At 50.0% G+C, this 14,314-nt stretch overlaps 1 long non-coding RNA gene and 1 pseudogene across 1 annotated transcript in view; one reads left to right on the forward strand and one right to left on the reverse strand.

Annotated features, from left to right (window-relative positions):
• LOC142003983 (uncharacterized) overlaps positions 1–8,152 on the reverse strand; it is a 33,428-nt gene extending 25,276 nt beyond the window's left edge. The window contains exon 1 of the long non-coding RNA XR_012642922.1: positions 8,094–8,152. This is a non-coding gene — a long non-coding RNA (uncharacterized LOC142003983). The remainder of the gene's footprint in view (positions 1–8,093) is intronic.
• Positions 4,547–4,976, forward strand: LOC142003975 (small ribosomal subunit protein uS19-like; annotated as a pseudogene).
• Positions 8,153–14,314: the final 6,162 nt, after the last annotated feature.

A 14,314-nucleotide genomic window follows, 5' to 3' on the forward strand; every position in this document is an offset into this window, starting at 1 on the left:
CCTTCTTCAACTGCTAATCCGGCCCCACCCATCATCCGCAGAGTCCCCCAGGTTTCCCCTCCCAGCCGGCTGGTATGGTGTCAGAGACTGGAACGGGCAGGCTGGGGGCCATGCCGCTGCTGCTCTGTCTGTCTAGCACTGGGCTGGGGATGCAGTTCGTGTTTGTCAGGAGTGTGGGTCATGTGTCCCCGTCCTCCCTGGGCCGTGCGTTCTGGGTGGCTCTCCAGAGTTTTGGGGCTGGGGCAGGCAGTTGCAGTGTCACTCACTGGCTCACCAGTGCGCTGGGGCAGGCTGCAGCCATACTGCCTGTCAGCTCTCCAGTGCTCTGGGGCCAGGGAAGGCTGGGTTTGCACTGCCTGCTGGGCCAGGTTGCAGCCATGCCACCTGTGACTCCCCAGAGCTCCAGGACAGGCTGCATCCATGCTGCCTGCTGACTCTCTGGGGCTGGAGCAGGCTGGGGCCACACTATCCCAGGCTGGAGGTGCTACTCTGGAGCAGGGTCAAGGGCCAGCAGCCACGTTGGGGATGGCTGGGCAGAGGCCAGCAGCAACCACAGTGGTGGTAGGGACGTGAACTGGTTGCTGGTGGATATAGAAGGCATGGGGCTCGGGGGGGGCTTGCCTTCCAAGCCAGGCGGTCACCAACCACCCACGCTGCCCCAGCTCCACTCGGAAGGAGTGCTGTATGAAGCAGACAGCCTTTTTCATCCTGTCTACTTGGCTCCCATTGACTTATGCCTACTCCCTGCCCTACAGCACACTCACCAGGCCAGGATAGCCTGTCCGGGAGTTTCTCAGAGGTCCAAACTCGCTGGTTTCCCTCAGCAGTACTCCTCCTTTAGGCAGAATGCACCTAGGCAATAGGGCCTTCGCTGGGGGCCTCTGTCTAGTAAACTCCCATCCCAGCCTGAAAGACGGTACTGAATGGATGGCCTGAATCAATTGTTCTCTCATCAAAACAAATGCAGAGGCTGGGTTAATGGAGAACTGTTCTGGGGAGAAACCTAATCCCCCTCTGGACCCCCTGTTTTCATGTAGACTTGCAGACAGCTACACAATAGAGGCCCAGAGAGGGACGATGACTTGAAGTTTGTACTCAAGAAACGTGCTTTTTCTGGGGTTTCCCTGTCCAGCCCCCTGTGATGCTGGACGAAGCAGCTCCTCCATCTGTGCCCGTGGCTCTCCCTTCACAAGAGTCTGCCATCATTGCTCAGCTGCTCACTCCTGGGGACAGAATCACTTCCAAGGAGGGAAGTAGCAGCCCTAAAGTCAGGCCTCTGCCGGAAGCTTCATTTTGCCAGATGACTTTGTATGTTATATTGTACGCTTGCAAATGTTAACGCCCAGGCTTTGTGAACTGATATGTGCACAAATTCAGCCTGTCCCTGGACAGGCTTTGCCACGGTTACAACTGACACTTACATGGCAAAATTACAAGGCACTGAACTTTGTAACCTTGCAGGGTAATATTTAAGATTTTCATGAACGATCTCCCCATACATTCAGTTTCATAGCTTCTCTCAAAGTCAGCCAGGCACACCTTTATTTGAATGTTTTAGTGTTGACAAACTATGTTGATGGTGATTTGACAGGAGTTTGTAACGACTTTTTGCTGTTTATGATCACTAGAGCAGCCTCTAGGTACACTTATTTTCAGAGCATACACAGAGGTTGCCATTGGTTCCCGATGGATGTGAAAGGTTACTCCTGAGGGAATGTTGAGCCAAAAATTAACAATTCTGGACAAAAAATAAATATCCTGCACACAGTATTTTAAAATTCTTCAAAGTTATGCAAATTTTATTTGCCCATAAATAAATGGGGACACTCCAGCCTGGCAGTGGGTAACACAGGCCATTGGTTACATGGAGGGGGGAAAATTGCCTTGCAGCCCTCTCCTTTCCCCAGGGATTGAGACTCAACAGGGAGGCTGCACCCAACCATAACACAGTGCAAGGGCTGGGCCTGCCCCAGAAACACCCCAGGGCCCTGCTCCCCTGCACCAGGTGCATTGCATGTGGTCAGGCAGGCTGACCTCAGCAGGATCCATGTGCAGAGGGGCCTAGTGTGGGGGGGATCCAGGCATGGGGGAATCTAGGTGGGGGCTAAGAGGGGTCTGTGTGGAGCAGTCTGGGTGCAGGTGGCTTGGGGTGGGCATTCTGGATGCAGAGGGAGGGGCTCAGTGTAGGGTTCTGATTGCAGGGGCTATGGGACTCCATAGGCGGAGCCAAGTGAAGGTGGCTGGGGCTTGGCAGCGGGGTCTGGATGTGTGGGGTTTCAGCAGGGGGTCTGGGTGCTGCGGGGGAGTGGGTCTTGTTGGAGAGTAGATCTGAGTGCAGCTGGCTGGGCTCAGTGATGTGGAAGTCCAAGTGCAGGGAGCTCACTGGGGTCGTCTAGGTGAAGGGGAGATGGGGATTATCAGGACAAGGACTCAATGGGTCTGCTTAACCAGGGAGTCCCAGCTGCTGCTGCTGCCAATGGGCCACTGCATGCCAGGCTCCTGCATCCCTCTGGATTCTTCTGTCCCCGTCTCTTCCCTAGACCATTCCTCCTTTCCCCACTGCTTCCTGGCCCGTCCCCTTCCTCTCCCCTTGGTCCCCTACCCCATTCTGTGCCCTCATTCCCACACTCCCCTCCCCTGGCCCTATCCCACCTCCCCTTCCTGACCCACAGACTCTTCCTGCAACATACTGTAGTTGGGATCAGCAAACACAGCTGAGCTGGCACTGCCTTGTTATACAAGAAAAGGTGCTGCTGGCAGAGTATTCTCCGTGCCAGCCCTTTGACTGTGGAGCCCACACCCCTCCATGGTCTGACATAGCCAAAGGTCATTTTCTTGAGCAGGTGTGTGGTGAGAGAGGCTGTAGTGACAGGACAGGGGGCTGAGGGTTCTCTGGAGAACTTTAGGGATGCGTAAATGTTGAGATGGTTTGTAATTTGGTTTTCCTGCCTGATTCTTCTAAGAGAGGACCTTGGTCCAATTCACAGGTGCCACTCCATTTACTTCAGTTGGGTGGCACTGCCTTCTGCTGGCGGTCCATTTCTCCTCTGAAACAATATGTGTTTGTCATGTGTACGTGCTGTTCAGAACTACTGTCGTCAGAATCCCTCTTCCTTACAAATTCATGTTTCTTTTCTGATGTTTAAAGTGAAACCTGGAACCATAGTCTCAGTTCTCTGTATACTCCAAATTCCCATGAAAGTCATCAGAGGCAAGAAATGCAGAAATGGAGCCACATGTCAGCTGAATTCAGTGTGTTCATGTGACTCATTGTAGATCGTGGGTTAAATTCAGCCCAGCGCAGAGACCCATCAGAAGGCCTTGTTAATGGTTACACTCTCAGGATGGAGTTTAAGGGATGCTTATGCCTTGGGCTGCCTCTCTGAAACCAAGTGAATTCTCATTCGAGGTTTTCCTTTTCTTCATATTTGGAAGCTGCCTGCAGCTCACAGCCTACACCTGTCATGCATCTTTCAACTTGGTTTTGATTTGATCTAACTGCATGGAAAATGCAAGCATTATCCACAAATAAAAGCCATCATTGTGATTGCTTTCCATGTGGCCACCCTCAGAATTCAGCTAGGCCATTCATAGCTTTGTTAAATTCAAGTCAAACAACATTTCAACAAGCTGCATCCAGAACTGTTCTCTTCACTTTTAAATGGTGTTTTGTTCCCTGATGAATATTCTAATATAAACCAAGAGCAGACGTACAATGCTGGGAATTAAGCAAGATAGTCTAGACTGCATGGAATATTCCCACACCAAGTCCTTGATGTGGTCCATCCAGAGCTCTGACTAAGTATAACCACAATCCGAGTTGCAACAAATCTGAAGCAGCCTGGTTTCAGTATGAAATATGTTTGTTCAAACACAGTGATTGGAAAAACTCATTGAAAATGTTAAATAAATTCTCTCCTGGAAAGCAGTTTGATAAGACCATTATTTTATACCCACTGGATTCCTTTTATCTTCTTCCTGGCCTGCCATGATAATAAGTGCACAAGTAATGACTACTAAATATTCCTTGGTGTTGCTGTTTTGGCACGGTGAGATTCTACTCATAGTCTCAGTTTGGTGGGATATAAAATGATTGTGGTGTATAAACAAGAGAACCGAAGAGTCCTGGAAAGCTGTCAGCTGGAATGTGATAACATGGTTTCAGTTGAGTGATATAACAAACTTTCCCAGAATGTCTCCTTGCTCTGAAACATTAGAGGGGTGAACCTTCCTCACTTACTGTACTGGCTTGTGGGCATGACTAAAACTGCCAATGATTAGGCTGAAAATCCTGGATGCCTGCATTGTGGTCAACTGGTTCAAGCAGAAGGCTGGGTGACAGGGTAACCCACACACCTAGATGTGGTTCACTGTCCTACGTAGCAGCATTTAGGCTACTTACAGAGGATCTCTTCTACAGCTTGAGCTGAGAGGACATTGGCTTTTGGCTCAAACTGGAGAAGTTCCCGGTCTAAGCTCCAGTGGTCCCAGGTTTGAGTCTACATGTGGGCGGTCACACTGTCCTTTCCCAAGAGATGCAGATAAGATGGTGGAAGTCAAACAGAAGAAGAAATCTACCTTTAGGAAATGCACCTGTCCAGGTTTTGACCAAGATCAGCTGCTGGGTATGTCCTACAAGCAGCGGATGCATCTGCACAGAGCTCATCAGTGCAGGTGTCTGATTTGGGCCTGTGTCATAAGCAGCACTCCCTCCTGCAGCACCTTCACAAGGCCAAGAACGAGGTCCCTCCCATGGAGAAGCTGGAGGTAGTCATCTGCGTGACATGATCATTCTCCCAGAGATGGTGGGCAGCATGGTTGGTGTATACAATGACATGTCCTTCAGTCAGGTGGAAATCAAGCCCAAGATGACTGGCCAATACCTGTGTGAGTTTTCTATCACTTAAAAGCCAGTAAAACATGGCTGACCTGGTATCGGTGCCAATCACTCATCTAGGTTTAGTCCTCTGAAGTAATTGACACTTTGGGCAAATGTTTTCTATATGTAAATAAAGAAATTGCTCCTGGGGCTGTGGGGAAATGTAAAAATAAGCTCCCAGATTCTGCTGTTTGCCAAGCTGACTCACGCCAGACTTGGGGAAATTTCTACACTTGCTGGTTCGTTTTACCTGTAAAGCAGGGATAATTATGTCCCCAGGGCAGTCAAGCTCTGTGTAACGTGCTGTTAGCCTCTGATGGGAAGCAAAGGGCCATGTTACAAAGCCTGGCCTGCGTGCATATAGAGCATTGAAGGTATGAATGGGGTGCAGAGGGCAGGGGGCAGAGCTTCTGTCCAGGAAAGAACTGCCTACCAAGGGTACAGAAGAGGAGGCTGCACTGTAACTAGCTACTCTGTCAGCAGCACTGAAACCCCCAGAAGGGCTGGGTGTGAGCAGCTCTGAAATGCTGGATGATTGCTGAGCCTGTGATCTCTGCTCTGGGCCAAGGAGAGGGCCTGAACCCTGCAGTAGGGCTGTGCGGCACTGGAAGAAGCACTGAATAAATCCATATTTAAGCATCTAAATAAAGGGCTGAAGTGCTCGCTGATTTCCCTAGGCACTGCAGAGTGCTCGGTGCCTTTGAAAAGCACACACACATATAGGCATTTAGTTTGGGGCTCACTTTAAAAAAGACCTGGGCCAGTACTTTCAGCTGCGGGTGCTCATGTGTTGCTCCTTCTCCCCCTTCACATTTTTAGGACTGCCACGACTGGCACAATAAAGCAAGAATTAGTCCTCCCATGCTGGCTGCTGAGCTAGGGGGAAGGCAGCTGGGTGATCTTCTGTAACCAGTGTTCTGGAGGAGGATAACTCTGCGGAACTGATTTGATCTCTTTGATTACTAGAACAATACACTGAAATTAAAGGTCCTGTTTTTATTAATATGCACGGGCAGCAGCTATAAGAGGCAAAGGGAGGAAATGCCTCCTCTGGGTCTTCAAGAACCACAAGAAGCCCTGTGGCACCTTATGGACTAACAGATATTTTGGAGCATAAGCTTTCGTGGGCAAAGACGAAGCGGGTCTTTGCCCATGAAAGCTTATGCTCCAAAATATCTGTTAATCCATAAGGTGCCACAGGACTTCTTGCTGTTCTCGAAGATACAGACTAACACGGCTACCTCTGTGATACTCCTCTGGGTCTTACCGCTCAACCTCTCCCTCTCTTTGGGCCACTCCTGAAGGTTCCCACAACAGGCTCCTGCAGCTTGTAGACCTCTGACTCTTCCCCTGATGTGGATCTGTTTCACTTAAAAGTGAAAACCCTTCCAGCTTGTCAGACTGATTAGCTTAACACAGAATCCCGGAAAGAGACATTAAGTGGTATTAAAACCATTTAACAGGCATGTGCCACCATGAATTCACTGACAAAAACCATTGTGCATTACTATGTCTACAGGCCCTGAGTTTAAAAACTGCTTTAAACATTTAATTAATTTGTGGCTGAAGCTTATATAATCACATCTCTAAAAAATCCTTGCGTAGATATTTAGATGTACAATCTGAGTATTTGGCTTTAGTTTTAAATGATGGGGTCCTCAGAGAGTTTTTTAAAATAAATTCTTCAACCCTGATCTAAAATAATTTTTAATTTTAATTACTATAGTACAAAAATGTATTTCCAAAAATCTTCCTGTCCTTTTTATCAATCCCTATTCTGTTTTCACTGTCCTCCGTCCCCCAGCGTGCACCCTTCCCCTCATTGAAGACAGCCCTTAAATGGACAACATTCCTTTTCTCCTACATAGCTGGACGAATATGTTTCCCTTTTACTTCTGGCTATTCAATGAACTAATTTTAAGAGAACCCTCCACCAAAATCAGTACCTTATTATCCTTTGCTATGCCTAAAATCTTTGGAAACATATTTTAAGATAAACATACAGTGAAATTTCATAATAATTTTTAATGAAAATCACACGAAATAAATTAGTGTTACCGTCTTCTAAAAGCAGTGACCTTTGTTATGACAACACTAAGCAGTTCTGACTGAATAATTTAAAATAATGTCTTTTGTCAGCATCACAGAGGTAGCTGTGTTAGTCTGTATCTTCAAAAGCACCAAGAAGTCCTGTGGCACCATATAGACTAACAGATATTTAAATGCTTTAAATTCTGTCTGAGGGGACAGAAGTAGGTGTGTAGGAGAAGTTAGTGCTGGGAGGCGTTACCTCATGGAGATTGCCAGCAGACTTCCCTCTGAACTGATATCCGAGCAGTTGAGTGGCTCCTCCCTTGCTGCCTGACCACAGCCTTGAACCTCAAAGGCTGAACTTGCCAGCTTTCTGCAGGTAATCGTGTGGGATGCGTTGGAACCCCTTTCCCTTCTTCTACTCTTTTGGGCTCCATTTTCCTTTTTCCCCATTCTGCACAGGGTCAGGCTATCACACAAGTATAGTGTACAATCCAACACTTCCCCTCACCCTCCTAGGGCAGCTCACCCTCACTGGCAGCTCAGCAACAGACCGACAGCTGCCTCTAAGCTGCAGAAAATGGAGTTTGTGCAGTCGTCTGCCTCTCTTATACAGGAGTGCCTCCTACAGAGACCTTGCCTTGAGAATCCCCTGGACTGTCATTGGGAGCAGAGCTGAGCCACAAAAAAAAATGCCATCCCAAATGTTCAGGCTGCAGCTTTCCACCTTGATCAAAGCAGCCTGTGCCCTCCTGCTCATAGAGAGTAATTGGGAGCAGCCTTGTAGAACTAACCATGCTACGTGTTCCAGGTATGCTGTCTTAAGAGGCGTCATTCTCACTTAGTCTTTCTTTTAAATCCACCAAAAAAGCTAACAGCAGCATGCTGGGGATGGAATGCTCTTCTAGTTAGGAACTCTCAATGCCCTCAAAACAAGAAGGCAGTCCAGTAGCACTTTAAAGATTAGCAAAATAATTTATTAGGTGGTGAGCTTTCGTGGGACAGACCGACTTCTGCAGACCATAGCCGCACCAGAACAGACGCAATATTTAAGGCACAGAGAACCGTGCGTTTGTTCCATTTTGTGCATTAAAGGTTACCTATTTGGAGGAAGGGGCAAACAGTCTCTTTAGGACCACCTGTGAGCATGGAACAATAGCGGATGGAAGCTTCTGCTGCTCACCTTAAATGTTCCCGGCCTGTGTTTATGCTAAAAATTAATGTTGTTTCATCTGGGGTGGTGACTCGGGTCATTCTCCTGCCCTGCAACAAATATTAGTCATTGTTTAATAAGTAGTGTTGGTGCTCAGTGATGTACAAACAAAGCAGCACTGTAGCGAGGGTGGGACAAGTGGAGCGCTCACCCCGGGCACAGCGTAATCTGGGGTGCAGCTCCGGTAAGTTGCAAGGCCCCTCCCCCTCTCTTACTGGATTGTCTAGGCTGGCCACTGCCCTGGCCTGAATGGGCAGCTTCCAAGAGCTAAGGGGTTTTCTCCCTCTTCCATACTGCAGGGCTCTACCCCCTGCTCCAGGAGGTAGCTGGGGCTGAGCTGTTCCACACATCTGGGGCTGAGATTCCCAGTCCCACACTGCTGCCACCTCCATCTGCACTCGGAGCCCTGGATGAACCGCAGCTGCTCCCTGTGGGGTGTGTGCAGACAGTGCAGGCGGGGAGATCCCTTCCCCAGGGCCAGATCCCTGGCCTGGAGCAAGCTCTGGACAGCCCCAGGCTCTGCCTGCCCCAGCTCCTATGCCACAGCCTGCTGATGAGCAGGGGAGAGCCCTGGGCAAAGGGCAGGGCTGAGCACTGGCACCATCTGCTGCAGTTCAGGGCAGAAAGGTGGCAGAGGGCTTTGAGAGCTAGAGGGCAGTGTGTGTGGGGGAGGGCAGGGGAGTGCAGAAGGGGGAAAGATGGCAGAAAAGGGCTGCAGGGGTGGGATGGGGCCATGGGGCTGTGGGGTGCTGGAGGGAGGCTGGTGGAACTCGCAGGAATCAAGGGGCACATAAATATCACTTCAGACTTTTTTTTTTAATTTGGAGGGGGCAAAATATTATTTTGCCATGGCCACAAAAATACCCAGTTGTGGCTCTGAAGCAAAGGAAGTGGGAGGGCGTGGAGCTTAGCACTTCACAGGGCTAGGCCCTCAGCTATGTCACCAGTCTCTGACCAGCTTCCCCTGTGACCTACTGGTATTTTTATGACATTCCCTTTGCATTACATGATCTTCCAAAGCCATAGCAGAATATTCTGCACCCTCTGTGAGCCATTTTTCTTAGCCTCTGAGTAGCTATTACAGCTTTCAGCCTCCCAGTCTTGCATACATTTAGTGAAGCTGATCGCCTACATTCACACTGTAGTTGTAGTTTAGAGGCCAGCCTGGAGTGGAAATGCAAACAGGGAGCATAGGACAAAAGTAATGTCAAATCCGATGCATTTCCAAATGGTGGTTCATTGAGACTGCTGAACACTTCCTTAGAGCAGTTGAAACAGCAAGAAAACCCCAATGTCTTTCTACCATGCAGCAAAGTACAGAGAGAAGAGCCCAAAGCACTTTGGCCATGTCTACACTAGCCAAAAACTTCAAAATGGCCACGCAAATGGCCATTTTGAAGTTTACTAATGAGGCGCTGAAATACATATTCAGTGCCTCATTAGCATGTGGGCGGCCGTGGCACTTCGAAATTGACGTGGCTCGCCGCCGTGCAGCTCGTCCAAACAGGGCTCCTTTTCGAAAGGACCCCACCTACTTCGAAGTCCCCTTATTCCTATGAGCAGATGGGAATAAGGGGACTTCGAAGTAGGCGGGGTCCTTTCGAAAAGGAGCCCCATCTGCACGAGCTGCGCAGCGACGAGCTGCGTCAATTTCGAAGTGCTGCGGCCGCCCGCATGCTAATGAGGCGGTGAATATGTATTTCAGCGCCTCATTAGTAAACTTCGAAATGGCCATTTGCATGGCCATTTCGAAGTTTTTGGCTAGTGTAGACATAGCCTTTAAGAAGTTGGACCTTTGCCTGCTGGTTTGGTGGGTAACAAGTGTTTAACTGTTACTTAACAGTTAGACATTATATAACATTTTAGGAGAGGGAATGGAAACAGTGTGTTCAACTATAACTTCAGGGGAAATGTACATAATTTAGGCAGGATGAAGAGCCAAGAGGCGGTACAGGAAGGGGCTGCTTGCCCAGGTATTATTTGCATTTCTTTATGTTTACTGCCCCTCGTCTCCCAACAGGTGGGAGCAAGGCCCAGTTAGTGTAAAACAAGGATGGGCACACTCAGCTCTCAGGAAAATATTCTCATCTCTTGGACAAACAACCTTTTAGCAGATTTTTAGCCAGTCTGGATGGCTCTTCAGTCTGGATCTGAGCCTAATTTAGCCAAGATGGGAATGAAATAGAAATAGAGCTGCAAGCTTCTTTCTGGGTGTATTTTGCTCTCATTCCCAGAAGCTATATCTGATCATGCGTCTAGCAGGAGTTGGTATTCAAGGTTAGAATGGCGCTGCAAAAAAGCATCGGAAGAGCTATGATAGTCCCAAGTATCTAGACTGGAATTTGGCTAAGACCCCAAGTTTAGCTGCCTGACCTTGCAAAAACATCACCAGTCTTCACTGGCCACAAGATGGCTCCTCCAGCAGCACATGCCTATATGCCATTCTGGAGCACTCATCCAGTGACTAGTCAGAAAAAAGTTATTTCCTAGTGCCAGATACACTTTCCTTGGTAACATGGGCTCTGCTTATGTGTCTCATAGGCTGCGTCTACACATGCACATTATTTCGAAAAGACCGGCCCTCTTTCAAACGAACAGAGGGAGTGTCTACACGCATCACGCACCCTTTCAATTGGAAATTGGAGGAGCGTGGTCCAGACGTTGAAAGCCGGACCCCGATCCTGTACTGGGAAGAGCGCACCCCGTCGAAAAACAGCATTAAAAGAAGGCACGTGTGGAAGCTCCACAGCCCACTCTTTCAAAAGAGGAGTCCTCCACGATGGCGCCCAGCCGGAGCGCGGAGATGCCCTGCCCCACAGAGTGGAGCTCTATGACCCACACATTCAGCCTCTCTTAAAGCCACACGGACCTGGAAACCCCATGGCAGGAAGCTGAGAGCAGGCAAGCTGTGAGCACACCAGCCCCCAGCAGCCCGCCTGCTCAGCTACCCCCGACAACAACCCAGGCCACATGGCCAGTGCCTAGCAGCCCCCTGAGCCCCAAGGCTCCCCCTCAGCCCTCACAAAGATCCCAAGAGCCCTTTCCAGAAGAGAAGAAAAGGGGCCTCTCCTGGACAGACCCGGAACTTTGAGACCTCCTGGGCCTCTGGAAGGAGGAGGAGATGCTCTGGGAGATGGGAGTCAAGTGAAAGAATGATGCTGCATCTGCCTACTTGGCCTCTGGACTCTCCAGCCAAAGCCACCCAGAGCGGACCCCAGAGCAAGTCCGGAGCAAAGTCAAAGAGCTCCAGCAGGGCTATGCCCAGCTTCGGGATGAGGCCAGGCACTCAGGGGCAGGTCCCGCCACCTGCCCCTACTGTCGGGAGCTCCACACCATCTTGGGACCCCGGGACAGGTCCCCACCCCCAGCAGTCCTGGACACCTCTGCGGACCAGTCCGAGACGGAGGAGCCAGGGCCGGCCAGCCCAAGCCAGGGAGCGGACACCACCTGGGAGTGGTCCAGTGATGAGGGTAACCTCATCATCAACATTCCCTTGAGGTCATCCAGCTGGGCTATTGGGAGCCGGGCATCACCAGCGATCATTGTGGCCCCCCACGGTAAGTGCACAGTGGGGCCAGCACTCTGGCCAGCAGGGCAGGGGCAGCACACCACCAGTGGACCGGGCAGGGGCCCAGAGCCAGACACCCTGGCTGGCCACAGCTCCCAATGTGCCCCTTGCACCCGCCTGTGCACCCAGCACCCAGACCACTGGACAGCTCTGGGCACCCGGTTGTCCAGCGGGATGCCAAGGGCCAGCCTGCACCTGGGGATGGTCCCACCTGGGGGAGAAGTCCTGCGCACACCTGGTGCCGCGTGGATGCCATGCCCACCATAGCCAGGCCACGGAGGGCAGAGGAGGCGGGGCCCCAGGGGGACAGAGTCCAAGACGGGAACAGGGGGATGGGATCCTGCTTGGGGACTGACATGCCATCCATCTCCCCTTCTAGGTGCAGCAAGCGAGGACCCACACAGCCCATTGGCCTCGGTGGTCCCCAAGAGCCCGCCAGACACATCGGACGGGAGTCAGTCCCCTGCAGCCACACCAACACACCAAGCATGCAGCCGGCACTCACAGTGGCACACAGGGGATGACTCTGCCAGCCTCTGCAAGGCAGAGCTCATGGAGCGCCGCCTCTGGCTGGAGGAGGACAACCTGGCATGGCAGAGGGAGGTGTGGGACCGGCTCATGTTCCACCTGGAAGGCATCCATGCGACTCTGCAGGAGCACGTGGACAATGTGGCATGACTCCTGGCCCTCCACACACAACCCCCAGCTGTCCACACCCCCCGTTCCCCTGCAGAGGCCCCCCACTGAGGCCCCTGCACATCCCACACCTCCCACAGAGGACCCCACCTCAGCCCACACCAATGCCCCCGCTGCCATCTCACCCTACCTTCCAGTTTTGCCCTTTCGATGGTGGGCTCCTGTGTAGACACAGCCTTAGTGTAGCAGCATGCCCTGCTATGGCTTAGCTAGGAGACCATAGCCTAAGTATCAGAGAGGTAGCCGTGTTAGTCTGTAGCTTCGAGAACAACAAAAAGTCTTGTGGCACCTTACAGACTAACAGGTATTTTGGAGCATAAGCTTTCGTGGGCAAAGCTCTGTTACCTGCACTGGACTCAGAAAAAACAGAGAATGTTGTCAGTAAGCAGTGGTGAGCCATACAAATTCCATGTGACTTCCTCACCACTGCTTTGGAGAACATTTTCCCACATTAGAGCTAATTGCCCATGAGCACAGGATGAGGTAGGAGGGGAAATTCTGCTGTACTAGTTTGGCTTGGGAATGTGGAAAATCTCAGTGATGCAGCTGAAATCTTTTGGCCTCACTCACCTCTGTTTGGCTGTGGAAAACCATCCTCCCTCTTCCAGCTCATTTGGATCCTACGGGCAAAGTCTGGTCAAGTGGTTATTTGCTGCACATCGCTTAAGTTGTAGGCTATTAATCTGGCCTTTGGTATTTTACTGGATGTAAAATTACAAAAACAAAGTGGTGGCTTTTTTGATGCACTAAATAAACATACTGGCCAAAGTCATCCTTGTGGCATCCTGCACAGGGAAGGAAAGGACACCAAGGAGGGAGCTGAGTGAGTACAAGTAAAGGGTGAGAATGAGAGGAGCACACATAGTTTAGACCTCTTTTCAATTTACTGGCAGTATTCCTAACCCCCCTTTTTCCAGCTGTCACCAGTAATAGCTTGTTCCCATCCGCCACCCCCATGTGAACTTTAAATTGATAAATGACAAAGAGATAAAGTGGTTTAGGTGCATATTCTGAGTTAGGACCCAGCTGCTGATATAGATTAATAAATTGTCATGTCCTCCCTGCTTTCCTCAACTGGTTGTTACAATACAGGATAGTGGGCATGCTTTTCAAGCTGTAGTGTGTCTCCGGAGAATGAGATCCTTCTTACCTTTGGCTACTCAGGGAAAGTTCTCTCTCTTCTGTGAACTAAGGAGGTCCCTTCAGCTGTCTGAGCTAAAGATTTAGTGTCAGCCTTGCTCAATAGGTTGGAATGTTGTGAAATGAAGGTGCAGCTCTGCAATTCTTGTCAAATAGGGCTAAAATCCACCAGCACTGCTAGAAGGCACACCTTCCCTGGCAGCCAGAGACACAGGGATACCTCTGGGGCAATATGCTTAGTGAGTAGACGGGGGGTGGGGGGTCTTCCATAAAGTGAAAAGTTTTCAAGGAAAACAAAACAAGCAGTGCTGTAGCACCTTAAAGTCCTGAGGTCCCTTCCAGCCCTGTGATTCTGTGACCCATGTTGTGCACCAGAATTTGAAGTGGGTCTTTCCCATGAAATCTCATTACTAAATAAGAGTTAGTCTTTCAGGGGCTATAGGATTGCTTGCCTGGTTTTGTGAAGATACAGACTCCATGACTACCTCTGAGACTATAGTAACAGAGAGGCAGCCGTGCTAGTCTGTATTCCAGCAAACCAAAGCAGCAGAAACATAGCACTTTAAAGGAGTAACAAAATGATTTATTTGGTGGTGAGCTTTTGTGCTCAAGGACTAATTCAGTAAGAGGTTAAATAAGATGCCAGGTTCTGAGGACAACGGAATGTCAAACTATCCGCCTGGTTCTGACTTCATTGCATGCAGGATTAAGCTTTTATTTGTAGCTTGTCTTGTGGGTCTGAGATTAGTTTATAGCAAGTCCAACAAACTGAGCCCATGTGTTTTAG

Source organism: Carettochelys insculpta, chromosome 1 (genome assembly GCF_033958435.1).
Source record: "Carettochelys insculpta isolate YL-2023 chromosome 1, ASM3395843v1, whole genome shotgun sequence".
Classification (NCBI taxonomy): domain Eukaryota; kingdom Metazoa; phylum Chordata; order Testudines; family Carettochelyidae; genus Carettochelys; species Carettochelys insculpta.